We start from the raw sequence: 15,850 nt of genomic DNA on the forward strand, positions 1-15,850 counted from the left end.
CTTGACTCATAAATGAATGAGAAGCTCCTGAATCAAATAAAACAACAGCGGGATGCTTGTTGACAAGAAACATACCAGCCGTGACAACTTCTCCGGCGGGCACTTCCTCCACAGCGGTATAATGCACTTGTCCCTGACATGCCCTGGCATTCACTTGCCTCTGATTGTTCTGATTTGGGTTGCCATTCCTCTTGGGGTGGGGGCACTCCTTGGACCAATGACCCAGTTGGTTGTAGTTGAAACAAGGTTGATTACTTATGAATCCGGTGGAGCTATCCTGATTACCATTCCCTTTTGGTAAGGCAATAGTGAACGCCTTACGAAATGGTTTCTGTGGCCTGTTATTCTGAGCTTTCGGTGGTGGAGGCCTGAACTTGGGTGCAGGTGGACGGAATTGTGGCCTAGCTGTGATAGGCGCTTTTGACTGGAAAGATCCAGATGCACCGGCCTCATAGGCCCTCTTGCGACCTTTAGCAACTGCATGCATGTTGTTGTGGTTTTCTTGGGTCAAGGCATCACTAATAAACTCATTGTACGTGGCACATCGAGAATTTGCCATAGTCTTCATTAACTTGGTACCCAACCCTCGCTTGAAACTCTCAATCTTTTTCTCTTCAGTATCCACGAAACTTGGGGCATATCTTGACAAGTTGTTGAATGCGTGCATATATTCTGTGAGTGACTTTGTTCCCTGAGTGAGCCTCATAAATTCTGCTGCTTTCATGCGCATCAGGCCCGGGGGAATATGGTGTCCCCTAAAAGCCAGCTTGAATTGATCCCAGGTCACTCTCGCATTAGCAGGCAGAGACGACAGAAAGTGCGTCCACCAGATTCCTGCTGGTCCTTGCAATTGATGAGAAGCATATTCTGCTTTCAGGTGCTCTGTGACCCTTAGCAGACGAAATTTCTGCTCGATGGTATTCAGCCACTCATCGGCCTGCAGTGGTTCCTCAGCCACCTTGAAGATCGGAGGCTTCGTGTCCAGAAATTCCTTGAATGAACTGTGCTGATTTGGTTCGGCCCCTGGTTGCTGTGGGTGGCCACGAGCAGTGTTTTGCGCGATGAGGCGCAAAGCTTCCTCCATAGTTCTTTGGCTCCCTAGGAACTGGGTAAAGAATTCCTGAGCAGACGGTGGCGGTGGGGGTGGCAAGTCATCCTGGTTGCCATCCTGGCTGCCACCAGCTCCAGCACGGGTGCGCGTCATCTGCGAAGTTGCAACAATAAGCGATTATTGGTCGATGCCAAGAGATTGCAGATGAATTAGGTACTCATGCCAAACTGAAATTACTAGAGAAAATTCTCAAAAGCACAATAAAAACAGAGGCATAATAATTCATTTTCGCAACATGACATCACCAATTTGACCACTTATCGTGCTCATAACGCATGCAATTTAAAGCGTGATTACCGACAAGGACTAGAATTGCATTGACGTTTACCCAAACGTGCGATTAACATTACATGATAGACTGGTTACTAATGCCAACTCGGAACTACAGGTCCATTACATAAATAAAGGTGATACATTAGTCTTCCCACTACACGCTAAGCGATCTAATCCTCATCATGATCACTATCGAGGTCAGACGCAGAATCATCTCCTTCCCCAGGTTCTACTTCTTCTTCAGGTGCCACTTCTTCTTCTTCCTCGTACCCCTCTAGATCCATTTCTGCGGCTCCAGGTGGGACATAAGGGTGGAGCTGATTGTGCAGTAGATGAACCTCTTCATGCAGATTATCGTTGTATTCTTCCGCATTGGCCAGCTGCTGTTCCAGCTCAAACTGTCGAGCTCTCAGGACATCTTCCCTAGACCAGGCTACATTCCGTTGGTGAGTTAACCGAGTCATCTCTTCAGTGAGCCTCTCAATCTCAACGTCGTGCTCCCTCTGAAGCTGATGTCGGTCCTCGCGGGCATGACCTAAGAGCACCAGACACACGTCTGAGGCTACCCTCAACTCCATCTAACACTCTCATCATTGCAAACATGGCGCTCATTGCAGGGTTATCGCTGTTCTGCCCTTCTGCTGCACCAATTTCCAAGGGTCTTCCTCTTGCCTGCTACCATGAGTCAGTGAAGGGATCGCCTCTTGGAAAGACTCCAACCAAAGCGGCTGCCAGCTCCTGAGGAAAATGATCCATGATATCCCTCAGGATCCCAAAGGCTGCCCTGCCAGCTGCTTCTTCAGCAGTCCTGCCAGTCGACTCATAACACCAGCCTATCCACTCAGAATCGTCACCACGGGGACGAACAACGGCCTCCACAGTAACTAAGAGACCTTCTCCCAACCGCTCATTCGCCCAGAAGTAGCGGGGTTCCATTCCATCAGGATAACCTACATAGCTGAGCACTCTCCACAAGAGTGTAGGCATCCCAAACTCTCCAAGGAACATGTGACATTGACGGGTACGTGGAGCAAGCTGACGGCTAGGAGCTCTGCCTCCGGTGGACTTGCGAGCAGTCTGCTTGGTGCGTGCCATCTGCACCATTAACATGTACCCTTGGTGAGACAATGCCATAATGGATAAGAGTTACATAACCGAGTAAGAATCTTTATAAGGGGAGGAACAAATGTAATTATGTGAATGGTATTTTAACATGATGCATGCTCGTACCGTACGTCCTCACAAACTTAGGAAAAAATTTGTTTCTAACGGTAGACACGGTGGCATACATACGTTCTCTCATATATATCATAACTAATCGAGCTACACGTTTCAGTTGTTAGTGTACCTGCATAAAATTTCATTTCAGCCCTAATCCCATAATGAATATGCAGAATGTAATTGTAAATACTTTCATATATGTATACCCATACATATACTTCCATATCAATCTACCCGACAAGAATTTAAACCCACAATTAAATACGTACCATATACACATGCAAGCATGCATACATAGCCGTACCAAAGCTAACTCTTCCCGACCGCACGCTCACATCTTGCGGTCATACACTCATCTTACCTTGGCGTAGAGGCATTTGATCCATACATTACCACTCAAGTGAATGGCATCCATACTATAGCACCCCGTATGGACGACGAAGTAAAAACCCCCATGTTAGTACTTAAATAGCCACCTAATAGTCCTTAATTTGGGCATAAGGAAAGTGATCAATGGCACACTTTAGGTTTCAAATACCTATTAAATAACTATTAGTTGCCAGAGAAGGGTTTTTGGAAAACAAAAACTTTTGTTTTAAATATACTTGTGACAATTAACGTTGAATCTTGCTTTGATACCAGCTGTCGCAGAACCGACCAATTTATAAGAATACAAGTATAATGGCAATCCGCAAGCGGTCGCACTGTCATACTTGAACCCATATAAACCCGGTAGTCCGTCGAGTACCGCGACGGGTCTCGATAAACGATTTACAACAACCAAGATCGTACAGGATTCAACATACATGCCACATATTACATAAAGTTCACAAATACTTCTCATCATCAGAGTACGAATAAAAAGTTATTACAAACCGAGTTTGATAAATAAAGCGGAAGCAAATAAGTTCAAAGATAGGTTTCCAACATAGTTTGATACAGTGCCAAACCCGATCACGGTCCACAAAAGCAAAGATAGGAATTACTAAGGAAGCCTGCCCAAGGCTTACTCCTCATCCACAGCGGGATAGAAGCAACTCTTGCAATAACCATGATACACAGTGCCATCTGCAACAATGGGAAAATAAACCCTGAGTACGAGAAGGTACTCAGCTAGACTTACCCGTCATGAACCAGAAATAAAATGACTCCAAGGATTATGCAAGGCTGTATAAGTGGACGTAACTTGGCAACATTTTGCGAAAAAGGCAACTTACCCGTTGAACAATTATGACTCCTTTATCAAGTTAATTATAACTATTCCTCTCTAGATTAGCAACTATCCTGTGCCAAACATGTGGTATATCATTTAGAAGCATACAATAGTAACCATAGCCGGTATTGAAATTCCAATTTTATCCGAACCATCATGTTTCATAACACAGTTACTACAATGTTGGAGCTAGCCAAGTTTCTCACTATCCGGGAGAGACGGCGATTCGAATCGATTTCAACCAGCTAGGAGTTTATTCCTAACACAAACCCAGGTCTACCAGCCACGATAGCCTTAGGTCACCTTTGATACAACTCAGGTACACATTTCGCGGGTCCGTATCGCGCCGCACAATCTGGAACACCAGATGCCAGGATGCTCAGGCCAAGCCTGCCCTTGGGCTCAGTCTGATCGTTCCCCGGAAGGAGCGCACAACAGAACGGTTCCTGGCCTGAGTTGAATTACTCGGCTTCGCGGTCAGAACGAATTATCCGGCCAGCTAAGTGAGAGGCATGCGTTCAATCTTGTCAGAAGTTCCAACAACGGTACGGTCCTTGATCGACACAGACGGGGATAGATCCACACCCAAGACCTCCATGCCTTGTTGCTTTTCTATCGATATCCCGCCCGGTCTCCATTTACATTAACCATGGTTCTTTTCCACGATAACAATTATAACCAACCGTGCTCCGGTATCCACCTATATCTCGCAGGTGACAGGAAATCACCCGACTTTTACCGGTCTAAGCATGGCTAAGCATATATTCGATCCTGGACCTATACCGGTTAAAGGTGTAATTTCTGGACAAGGAATGTACATGCATCAAGTGGTTTCATTCAACTCTTATAACCTAATGCATCAATCATAAATACGTAAGTAAACAGTGGTAAATTACTGGGAGACTTATAATGCTCCGGGGCTTGCCTCGTAGAAAGGAAGTAGGGCGATGGTTAGGACACTCTGGAAGCTCTTCAGGGTTCTGCTCCACGCCTTCGGGAGCTACGGCTTGCGGATCCTCCTACTGGTTCCCTTCCTCTGCTTCTTCGAATTCCAGCAACGTGATCTCTTCCTCCGATCCTAAATGCATGAGTATGGCATAAGTATTACGAATGCATAATGTTAACAAGTGCATCGCGTTGTTTGAGTAGGTGCATATCTCTTCTCGATTACTACTTAACTACTTCTACAATGCATCGACTATGCCACAACCAGTAGCTACTTGTTTCACTCATAACTGGAGTTCTACAAATCCAAAAACAGTGATCCTAGACTTTCTGGAAAGCTTATCAGATTCTCTACAACTTTGTTATTAACCATTTTTACAGTCTACATCAGTTTCAACATGTAACTCATTACACTCTAGAATTAGTCCGAAAACTATTTAACATGCAATATAAAGTAAGAATACTTCTACTTTATGTAATCATTCAAAATTTGACAACCTAGAACCTACCAACAGTTTAAGCATACCAAATATAGTTAAGATAATATAATGGCAAAGCCCAAACTATTTATTAAATTGCCTTTATTATTTTATTTAGATATCTAGGTTAAATAATAAATATATATCAGATGTGCTTAATAAATTCTCAAAAATTTACAGAGCCTTACTAATGCTATCAAAGGACTACTATAAAAATTTCATGTCATTTTACTAAGTAGAACATTCTATACAAAAATGATAAGGAAGCAAGGCTTGAAATAGCATAAATGGAAAATCCTATTGAAAAGTGTCAAGCAATAGATTTATTATTTTTCTTAACATCCATAAGGTACTATTATTACCTCCAATAAATTTCATGAATTTTGGACTCATAATTAATTTATAAAAATTCATGCAAGGATTGACTATTGATAAAAGGAAAATCTTTAACTATGGATCTACACATGCACTGGTCCTCAAATTTTTATCCAAGCTCATGTATGACAAGAATAGCCTACCACAAAAATTTCATAATTTTTTGAGCAAAGTAACTCTAGATATAAAATAAACAAATTTGAATGCATTCAAAAGCACATTTGAAATCCCTATTTAAATCTCCAGAAATTTCTACTGTTGAAGCCAAGAACATATTTTTCTTAAATACTACACTTTCTAAGCAACACAATCATATTTATTTCAACATTTTAGGAGCTACCAAACTGAAGATACAAAATTCACAAAATAAATCAAAAACTGGAATCAAATGAGTTAGCCTTCAAACAATGAGTCGCTGACTGGTGGGACCCGCTGGTCAGGGGACCCCACGCGTCAGTGACACGGAGCAGAGCAGCGGCGCTGCTGGGCACTGCGCGGCTGCAGCTCGTCGACGGCGAGCTTTGCCGGCGGTAACGTCTTCACCACACAACCTACGTGACCTAGCGAAGCGATTAAGCCACTTGGCCGGTCCTATTGCCGACCCTAGAGCTGACGGCGGCGACCATGGCGGAACGGCGAGGCTGGACCACGGCAAAACGCCGGTGACGACCTCGGTGGCCCGATCTAAGGCTCGGACAAGCACCGGTGTACTACGGCGGACCTAGCGCATCAGCTATCATGCGGAATGGTAGACTACAACGGCGTGGCCACGACGACGGAACACGGCGGTGAACTCCGGCGAGAGCGTGCGCGTTGCTGGGGCTTACCAAGCTTGAACAGCGGGCAAAGGGGGACGTCGGGAGTTGCTGGGGTGATGGTGGTGCTGTGGCGGTGGCGGAGGAGCAGCGAGGACGAGCTGCCGTCGGCAATGGCGCTGGCGGCTCTGGTGCGGGAATGGCTGCAGCAGCGGGCGAGGAAGAAGGCCGAGGAAATGAAAAATGGAGCGTGGAAGGGGTCGGGCGGACGCTGGCGGTGATGAAGGCGCGCCCAGGCGCGTCGTGGCCTGCGCGGACAGAGCGCTGGCGACGTGCGGCCATCGCCGGGGACACGCGGCGCGTGGGTTCTGCCAGGTGTCGGCCACTGAACGTTCGCGATTCAGTTGATTCAGACGAGCAGCGCGATGCCTGACAGCGTGTTTTCCAATCGATTTAACTGCTAAACCGTGGCTCCAACTCATAAACCGCCTTAACAAAAATCCTAGCCCTATGTACCAGCTTCAAATGTTGTTCAATGATCGTGTTCCAAATCTCAACCGAATTCAAGTTATATTGCCATGAAGGTCAGCTTGTCAGGCTGTCAGTGAACCTAGACTTAGAAAAAATCGTTAAGTGTTGAAAGCTGGGTTTTGCTGGTTTTTGTGGGACCCATTCAAGCATGTTAGAAGCTAAATCAGTCCATGACGCAAAAATAAAAGTTGTTCCTTATGTCAAACACTACAACATTGCTTTAGTGAACTCCTCCATGCAAGGTCCCTAACACCTAGTTCAACTTTAGTCAAACATGTCACTTTGAAAACATGATTCATACTCAAACCATGACTAAATGACCAATTTAGCCCTAGCCCTAAATACCAAAGTTGTTCATGATGATACTCTAAGCATGTTAAAACAATTTGCAAGGTCATTTAAGCATTTCATGTAGTAGTCACTCATATAGCTATTCAGGTCAACACATGAAATATCACTTAAGTGCTTGATCATGAAATGTGGCCTTCATGAACAAGGTTCCTTTTGTTAACCTAAGTGTAGCTAAGGTGTTTTAGTGACTAGCACTACCCACTTGCATTCATTTGTACAAGATCATATGCATATGTTCTAAGAAACATGAGATAACAAGCAATGTTTCATATGTTTCGATTAAATGTTTCAATTGTAAATGATGATTTATGAATGCTTGATGCTCATGCTCATGTTATGCAAGTCAAGTTATGCAAGGCTAACACCCGAGGTGTTACAATTTTGATCTAGTGGTAGCATATGACATGTTTATGGGCTTGTATACCTAGTGTTTGATCTAGAAAATGAGCTCTAAGTGTTTAACTCAACATGGTACAAGATAACCCTCATTTGGAGGTGTGAAGAAGCTTGTCCTTGGATCAAACCGAGTTAAATATCTTTGGCAAATGATCTAGATTGGACCAAATTTGGGAAAATGATTCTCACCCCATTGATTGACATTGATAGTCTCAACCTATCTACATTTTGAACCTTTGTGGTCATTGAAGACAAAGGGGGAGAAAAACAAAGATATTAGTACATGGGGAGAAAAACAAAGATATTAGTGTACTAAGATTATGAAAAGACAACAAAGGGGGAGAGATATAACAAAGGAAAAGGTACAATTAAAATTTTGAGCACACAAGTAGGGGGAGCAAGCTCATGAACTTGTATGGTGCATTTGAATGTGCATTTCAAATGTTTGCTTGCATGGCACAAGTTTTAAATTTCAATATCCATGCTTGTGTGGTGTATGCTAGTTGTAGGTTTGAATGTTGAAATGAAAATCTAGCATGCATAGGTTATCTAGTGATTTCATTTCCAAGTGTTTCCAAGTGGTATCGAGCTAACCATAGTGCTAAGGATGGTATAATGGTGCACTCCGATTGGTATCACGCTTCAAAGGTCCATCTTTTATACCTTAGCATCATTTAGTAGACATTGTCTCCTATAATTCCTATCTAAACATATGTGCAAGCTACAATCCAAACTCTTAGCACATATGTAGGGGGAGCAATTGCTACCATTTGGGGTTCATGATACTTGTCCATATCCTTTTACACATGGTAAATATGCTTGGGCAAGCAACATGGATTCAATTGAATTTCAATTCATATCTTTGTGAAAGGGTTGTCATCAATTACCAAAAAGGGGGAGATTGAAAGCTCTAGTTTGGTTTTGGTGAATTGATGAAACCCTAAGTGCTAACCTAGTTTATCAAGTGATCATGAGATAGGTAGCACATTCCAAGTGGTGAAGCAAATGAAGATCATGACATGATGACGGTGATGTCATGGTGATGATCAAGTGCTTGGACTTGAAAAGAAGAAAGAGAAAAACAAAAGGCTCAAGGCAAAGGTATAAATGGTAGGAACCATTTTGTTTTGGTGATCTAGACACTTAGCGAGTGTGATCACATTTAGGTTCGATAGCCATACTATTAAGAGGGGTGAAACTCATATCAAAATATAGTTATCAAAGTGCCACTAGATGCTCTAACTCATTGCATATGCATTTAGGATCTAGTGGAGTGCTAACACCCTTGAAAAATGTTTATGAAAATATGCTAACACATGTGCATAAGGTGATACACTTGGTGGTTGGCATATTTGAGCAAGGGTTAGGAACTTCACGGGCACCCTAAACTCAGGTGAATGTGGTCACTGTAAGTGACCGGACGCTGGTCTCTGAAGGACCGGCGCGTCCGATCAGTAGCAGCAGAAGAAGCGTAGCGTCGGTCGTCGACCAGACGCTGGCGCTAAACTGACTGAATGCTGGCTGGCTGCATCCGGTCACACTAACATGGTCATGCACAGGGGAAATGCCAAGTGACTGGATGCTGGGTGAGTCCGGTCAAGCATGACCGGACGTGTCCGGTCATGAATAGTCGTCTCTGGATGCTTACTGGAAACGACCAGACGCTAGGGTTCAGCATCCAGTCACTTTGAGCTACTGCGTCTGGTCATCACTTGACCGTTGAGATCGGGTGATCAACATTTGAAGAGAGGGGACACATGGCACACATCGTGTGACCAGACGCTGAGGTCCAGCGTCCGGCCGATTTGACTAGAGCGTCCGGTCACCCCGTGTTGTGCCTAGTGAAGGGGTACAATGGCTCTATTCATGGGCGCTCTCTATTTAAGCCCCATGACCAGCTCAAGCTCACTCTCTTGGCCATTTGCATTGACATAGCAACCTTGTGAGCTTAGCCAAAGCCCTCCCACTCATCTCCATCATTGATTCATCATCTTTGTGAGATTGGGAGAGAATCCAAGTGCATTGCTTGAGTGTTTGCATCTAGAGGCACTTGGTGTTCGTGTTTCGCTGCATCATTCGCTTGTTACTCTTAGTGGTTGCCACCACCTAGATGGCTTGGAGCAGCGAGGATCGTTGAGCGGAGGGTGGTGATTGTCTCCGGCTCTGATCGTGGTTATTGTGAGGGGTTCTTGACCTTTCCCCGGCAGAGAGCCAAAAGGTACTCTAGTGGATTGCTCGTGGCTTGTGTGATCCTCATCTTGTGTTGGTTGTGCAGCACCCTACTGAGGGTTTGGTGTGTGATGCCAATTAGCGCGTGAACCTCCAAGTGAGTGAATCGCCACAACGAGGACTAGCTTGCCGGCAAGCAAGTGAACCTCGATAAAAAATCATTGTGTCATCATTTGATTCTGAGGTGATTGGTCTTCATTGTTATTCATTCTTGTGATTGATTGGCTCCTTCCTCGACACGGCGGTATAACATTCTTGCTCACTCTCCTTACTTTACCGCAAACTAGTTGTCAAGCTCTTTAGTGTATCTAGTTGTGAGAGCTTGTTAGTTTGGTTAGTGTGGCTCTTTAGTTAGCTTTTGAGAGCACACTAACTTAGTGTAGTGTCATAGCTATTGTGTGGATAGAAACTATATAAACTAGAATTGTGGTAGGTGGCTTGCTTTTTAGTAGGCTAGCGCAACACTTGCTTCGCCTCATAATTGTCTAACCGGTTTGTTAAGTGTTGTTGTAGAAATTTTTAATAGGCTATTCACCCCCCCCCTCTAGCCATTAGGACCTTTCACCCATCATAAGAAGAAGAACAATCATAACCAGAATAATTAGAGACAGGCAAATCCTAAAGCACGTCCTAGATACGTGCATTACACCGCTATTGAAGAGGTTCCTACGGGAGAGGTTGTCACCGTTGGTATGTTTCTCATTAACAAACATCCCTGCCATTGTTTTATTTGATTCTGGAGCTTCTCATTCATTTATGAGCCAAGCATTTGCATCTAGAAATGATCAGAAAGTAATTGAGGTAGGCAAGGGTGGTTATAGTATAAGTTCAGCTAGGGCTACTATCTCTACAAATAAGATAGTTAGAGATGTGCTCATCTCTATACAAGAGAGGGAGTACACGATGGATCTGATAGTATTGCCCTGATTATCTATAGATGTGATCTTAGGTATGAGATGGATGAGCGATCATGGAGTTCTCATTGACACTAGCACTCGTACAATTATGTTGAGAGAACCAAAGGGAGGTAATGCTTTTCTAGTACCACTTTCCCAAAATTTTGAACTCCAAAACTTGTCTTGTGCTATCCAAGCCACTACCCTTTGTGATATTCTAGTGGTTTGTGAGTTTCCTGATGTATTCCCAGATGAGTTACCAGGTTTACCACCTGATAGGGATGTGGAATTTAAGATTGAGTTAGTGCCAGGTACGGCACTTATCTCAAGGAGACCCTATAGGATGCCACCAAATGAGCTAGCTGAACTTAAAATTCAGTTACAAGAACTGTTGGACAAAGGCCTCATTCAACCTAGTTCGTCTCAATGGGGATGTCCAGCATTGTTTGTAAAGAAGGACAAGTCTTTGAGAATGTGTGTGGATTATAGGCCACTTAATGCTGTGACCATCAAAAACAAGTATCATTTGCCTCATATCGATATCTTGTTCAATCAGTTGGCAAAATCAAAGGTACTCTCTAAAATTGACTTGAGGTCAGGCTATCATCAGATAAAGATCAGACGAGAGGACATACCTAAAATAGCTTTCTCCACTAGGTACGGTTTATATGAGTATTGGTCATGTCTTTTGGACTGACGAATGCTCCTGCCTACTTCATGTACTTGATGAATTTGGTATTCATGCCTGAGCTCGATAAGTTCGTGGTTGTGTTTATCGATGATATCTTAATTTATTTGGAGAATGAGACAGATCATGCAGAGCATCTAAGAATTGTTTTGTCTAGATTGAGGGAACATAAATTATATGCCAAGTTTAGCAAATGTGAATTTTGGTTGAGCAAAGTACCTTTCTTGGGTCACACCTTATCGAGAGATGGAATTTCTGTAGACCCATCTAAAGTACAAGAGATCATGGATTGGAAGGCCCCAACTTCAGTTCATGAAGTTCGGAGTTTTCTAGGGCTAGCAGGTTATTATCGTCGTTTCATTCCAGATTTCTCCAAGATAGCTAAGCCCATAACTAGACTCCTTTAGAAAGATGAAAAGTTCAGTTGGACACCAGAGTGTGAAGCAACTTTTCACACCCTAAGGACCCTATTAACTATAGCTCCTATTTTAGCACAACCCGACATTGAAAAGCCTTTCGATGTGTTCTATGATGCATCGAGTATAGGTTTTGATGAGGACATCACATGCCTAGATACAACCACATTAGTAACTTTTGATTCACAGGTGAAACAATCCTTTACCATGATTGTATTTGAGTCATTTGATGAATTGATGCTGCACCATGATGTGTGTTCATTGTCATTTTCAGAAATACATACATGGATCAAAAAGAGTGTTAAAGACACATGGAAGGCATGGAGGACCAAAGAAGTTGATTGGGAGCCAAGTACAAGTATTCCCAATGTCCTCCACCTGGACACCACGTCACTTTTGGCCCAAGGAAAGAAAGAGATCAAATCCAATACATTTTGGGGCTGGATTCGGACTGCAACACTGTGCCAAATTGTGACGGTCGCCACGACCTGGTATGGACTCCGTTTTGGGCGTTCAATTACTTCATGGAATCCTTATGAAGACTATTTTCATATGGATCTAGAATCAAGTCCATATTTGTTCTCAGGTGGCCGCAATGACCGAATTACTACCAAGAGCTTTTCCATCCAAAGCTGCTGTGTCGCCTTAGTTTGCCCCAATGGGCCATGTATCAAGTCGGGTCCATTAGGGATGTGTCCGAGGGTTGGAGCACGTCCCCAACACCCTGGTGGTTGTCCTTCCACCTTCATATACCCCTTAGCCACCAACAAGAATAGTTGGGTTTTGTTTTGTTGAAAGTTTAGCCATTGCTACTTCCTTGTAGACGCGTGTGTTGACTAGACCATCCGTCCTACTTGACTTAGAACCCCAACTTTGTGAGTTTAGATTGGTTTTTCATCTCCATATTTGCAATTGAGTTGCTTGTTCTACTTGTTCTTGCTTGTTCCTCGATTGCTAGCAAGAATTACCCTAGTGGTTTGGTTGATCGTGCTCTACAAGATCACGACGGCCATTGGAGGTGGTGTATCGGTTGCTAAGGCGCAACATCCTTGGATGGTTGTAGTCGGGCCGTGAACGTCATCTCCATCCCCAAATCGAGTTATCTACCTTCTCTCATCGAAAGATCAGGATTCACCCAAGCGGGTTCATACCAGTTGGTAATCAGAGCAAGGTTTATCGATGAGAGACTTTGAATCCTTCGCTGTTTTTAATTTTTCCTATAGTCCAGAAAAGCCAAAAAAAGTAGATTAGTTTACCCAGAATCCTATAAACCCTTTGAGCCTTTGCTAGCACTGCTTAGTTAGGGCTTGTTGAGTTTTTGGTTGCATCGGTTGTGTCAAGTTGCTGGTCTTAGTGTCTATTCCTTTAAAGTTTTGAGTTCTATCATGTTTTGGTCACCACGAGATCCACCATCACCATATACATCTTTGCTTTGTTTTTGCCACCATGGATCCATATGATGTCTGATTTGAGAGTTTAAATACAATCTAGAAAGATAAAGTTGTCTTCTTTCCAATGCATCTGACCTTTAAGAAAAATTTGTTCTGAGTGCTCCACAATCTTCCTAGAGATTTCTGCATCTGCTGTAATAACAAGAGTTGTTAAATCTGAATTCAAAGGGGATGTGTGCAATAGCCTTATTGTTTGGGTTGTCATAGTACCAAACAAAACATTTCGGGCTCTACAAAAAAAATAAAAAAAAGAAGAAAAAAAGACAAGAGAAGGAGAAGAAAGAAGGGGCTAAATCTGTTATTTTCTTCGTGCCGTGCTAGTTGCTCTTTTTCAGTGACTACCTTTGTGCCTAGGCTCACGTCTCTAGCATGGTTTAGCCTAGGACCAGCACAGTACCGCCGTTGAATGATTATTCAGCTTTTCTTTTATGACTAACGTGGTGCTAGTACTTCCTTGCTTCAGCCCACCTATGACTCCACATATTTCGACTACAGCTTGACAGGTGTTGTTGTTGCAGCACCGATACACTTCATTCCATGGTTGCAGACTTGTTGGTTGTTGTCACCTCCTATTTGGCTTGGTAAGAACTTGTAAGGGCTTGTTTTAACAAGTTGAGTTTGAGAGAATTACAACCGACACATCCTAGTAGTTGATAGGAGGATACATATTATTTTTGTGTTTCTTGTTTTCTACTAATCATGGCAGGTGATATGGAGATTTTTGAGCTGTTGAAACTAGACCCTCATATTCAAGATGTCATTCAACACTTGTCGTTATATGATGGTAAGTATGATCCTCAAGCTTACATTGATTGGGAGCTAAAAGTAGATAATGAATTTGATGAGCATGACCTGTCCGAGAAACAAAAGATTTGTATTGCCTCTAATGTTTTGATTGAATATGCTTTGCTAGAATGGAAACACATTTGTAGGCACAACGAAGTTCCAGAATCTTGGGAAGACTTCAAATTTGTTTTTAGAGATGCATTCGTTCCTGCATATTATGCTGAATATTTGCTTGCAAAATTAGACAACTTGAAGCAAGATAGTAGGACTGTAAAAGAATACTACCATGATTTTAAGATTTGCATCATGTTTGGTGGATTAGATGAATGCATGGAAGATGTTATGAGTAGGCTCATGAGAGGGCTCAATTCTGAAATTCGAACCTTGTTAATTAGTAAATCATACATACATATTGGTCAATTGTTTTGTCTTGCTCTCAATGCTAAAAAGGAGAGTCTATTATCTGTGAATACTTGCAAGAATGATGTGACCCATAATGTCCAAAATTTGTCCACTCTGCACGCTAATGAAGAGCAACAAATAGTGGAACCCACTGCTGATTTTCCTTTGTCACAAAATGAATTACTTGCTATTCCTTGTGATAAAGAGGACTTATGTGCTGATGATTCCTTTACTCCTATACCACAAGCGAATAAGTGTGATACTTTTGACTTGGAACCATACAAATGTGCTGAAGAAAAGATTTTTCATCCTATTACTTGTGCACAAGATGAACTGAATTTGATGTCCTCTTTAAATACTTTGGGTTATATTGAATTTGATATTCTATGTAATCTAAATTGTCCAAAAGGGAAACTTAAATTTGATTCTGGTTTGCCAAGTTTTAATCATTGTTTGCTTCATGCAATTGGCAAATACGACAACAAAGGAGCATATTTGGTGCATAAAGTTTATATTTGCTCTAATTTGAAATGTTCGTATGGGCAACAATACCATGAACGAATAGGGGGCTGCACTAACACTAATAATGTCTTGCAAAGTTTTCCTAGTTTTCCCCATATGCAACAGGGTAATCCTAAAGAAAGGGAGCATTGCTGGTCGTGGCCGTGCAGCATAGCCATCGCTCTGTGTTCCAACATCAAAGCAAGCACTTTTGAATGCCATTGGAGCAAGTCGAGGACGACTTGTAGCCAAGAAGGGGAGAATGATGAGGACATCACATGCCTAGATACAACCACATTAGTAACTTTTGATTCACAGGTGAAACAATCCTTTACCATGATTGTATTTGAGTTGTTTGATGAATTGATGCTGCACCATCATGTGTGTTCATTGTTATTTTCAGAAATACATACATGGATCAAAAAAAATGTTAAAGACACATGGAAGACATGGAGGACCAAAGAAGTTAATTGGGGGCCAAGTACAAGTATTCCCAACATCCTCCACCTGGACACCACATCAATTTTGGCCCAATGAAAGAAAGAGATCAAATCCAACACGTTTTCGGGCTGGATTCGGACTGCAACACTGTGCCAACTTGCGATGGTTGCCACGACCTGGTCCGGACTCCGTTTTGGGCATTCAAGTACTTCATGGAATCCTTATGAAGTCTATTTTCACATGGATCTAGAATCAAGTCCATATCTGTTCTGAGGCGGCCGCAATGACCGAATTACTACCGAGAGGTTTTCTATCCAAAGGTGTTGCGTCGCCTTAGTTTGCCCCAATGGGCCGTGTATTAAGTCGGGTCTATTAGGGACGCGTCCTAGG

This window comes from Miscanthus floridulus, chromosome 13 (assembly GCF_019320115.1).
Source record: "Miscanthus floridulus cultivar M001 chromosome 13, ASM1932011v1, whole genome shotgun sequence".
NCBI classification, from domain to species: domain Eukaryota; kingdom Viridiplantae; phylum Streptophyta; class Magnoliopsida; order Poales; family Poaceae; genus Miscanthus; species Miscanthus floridulus.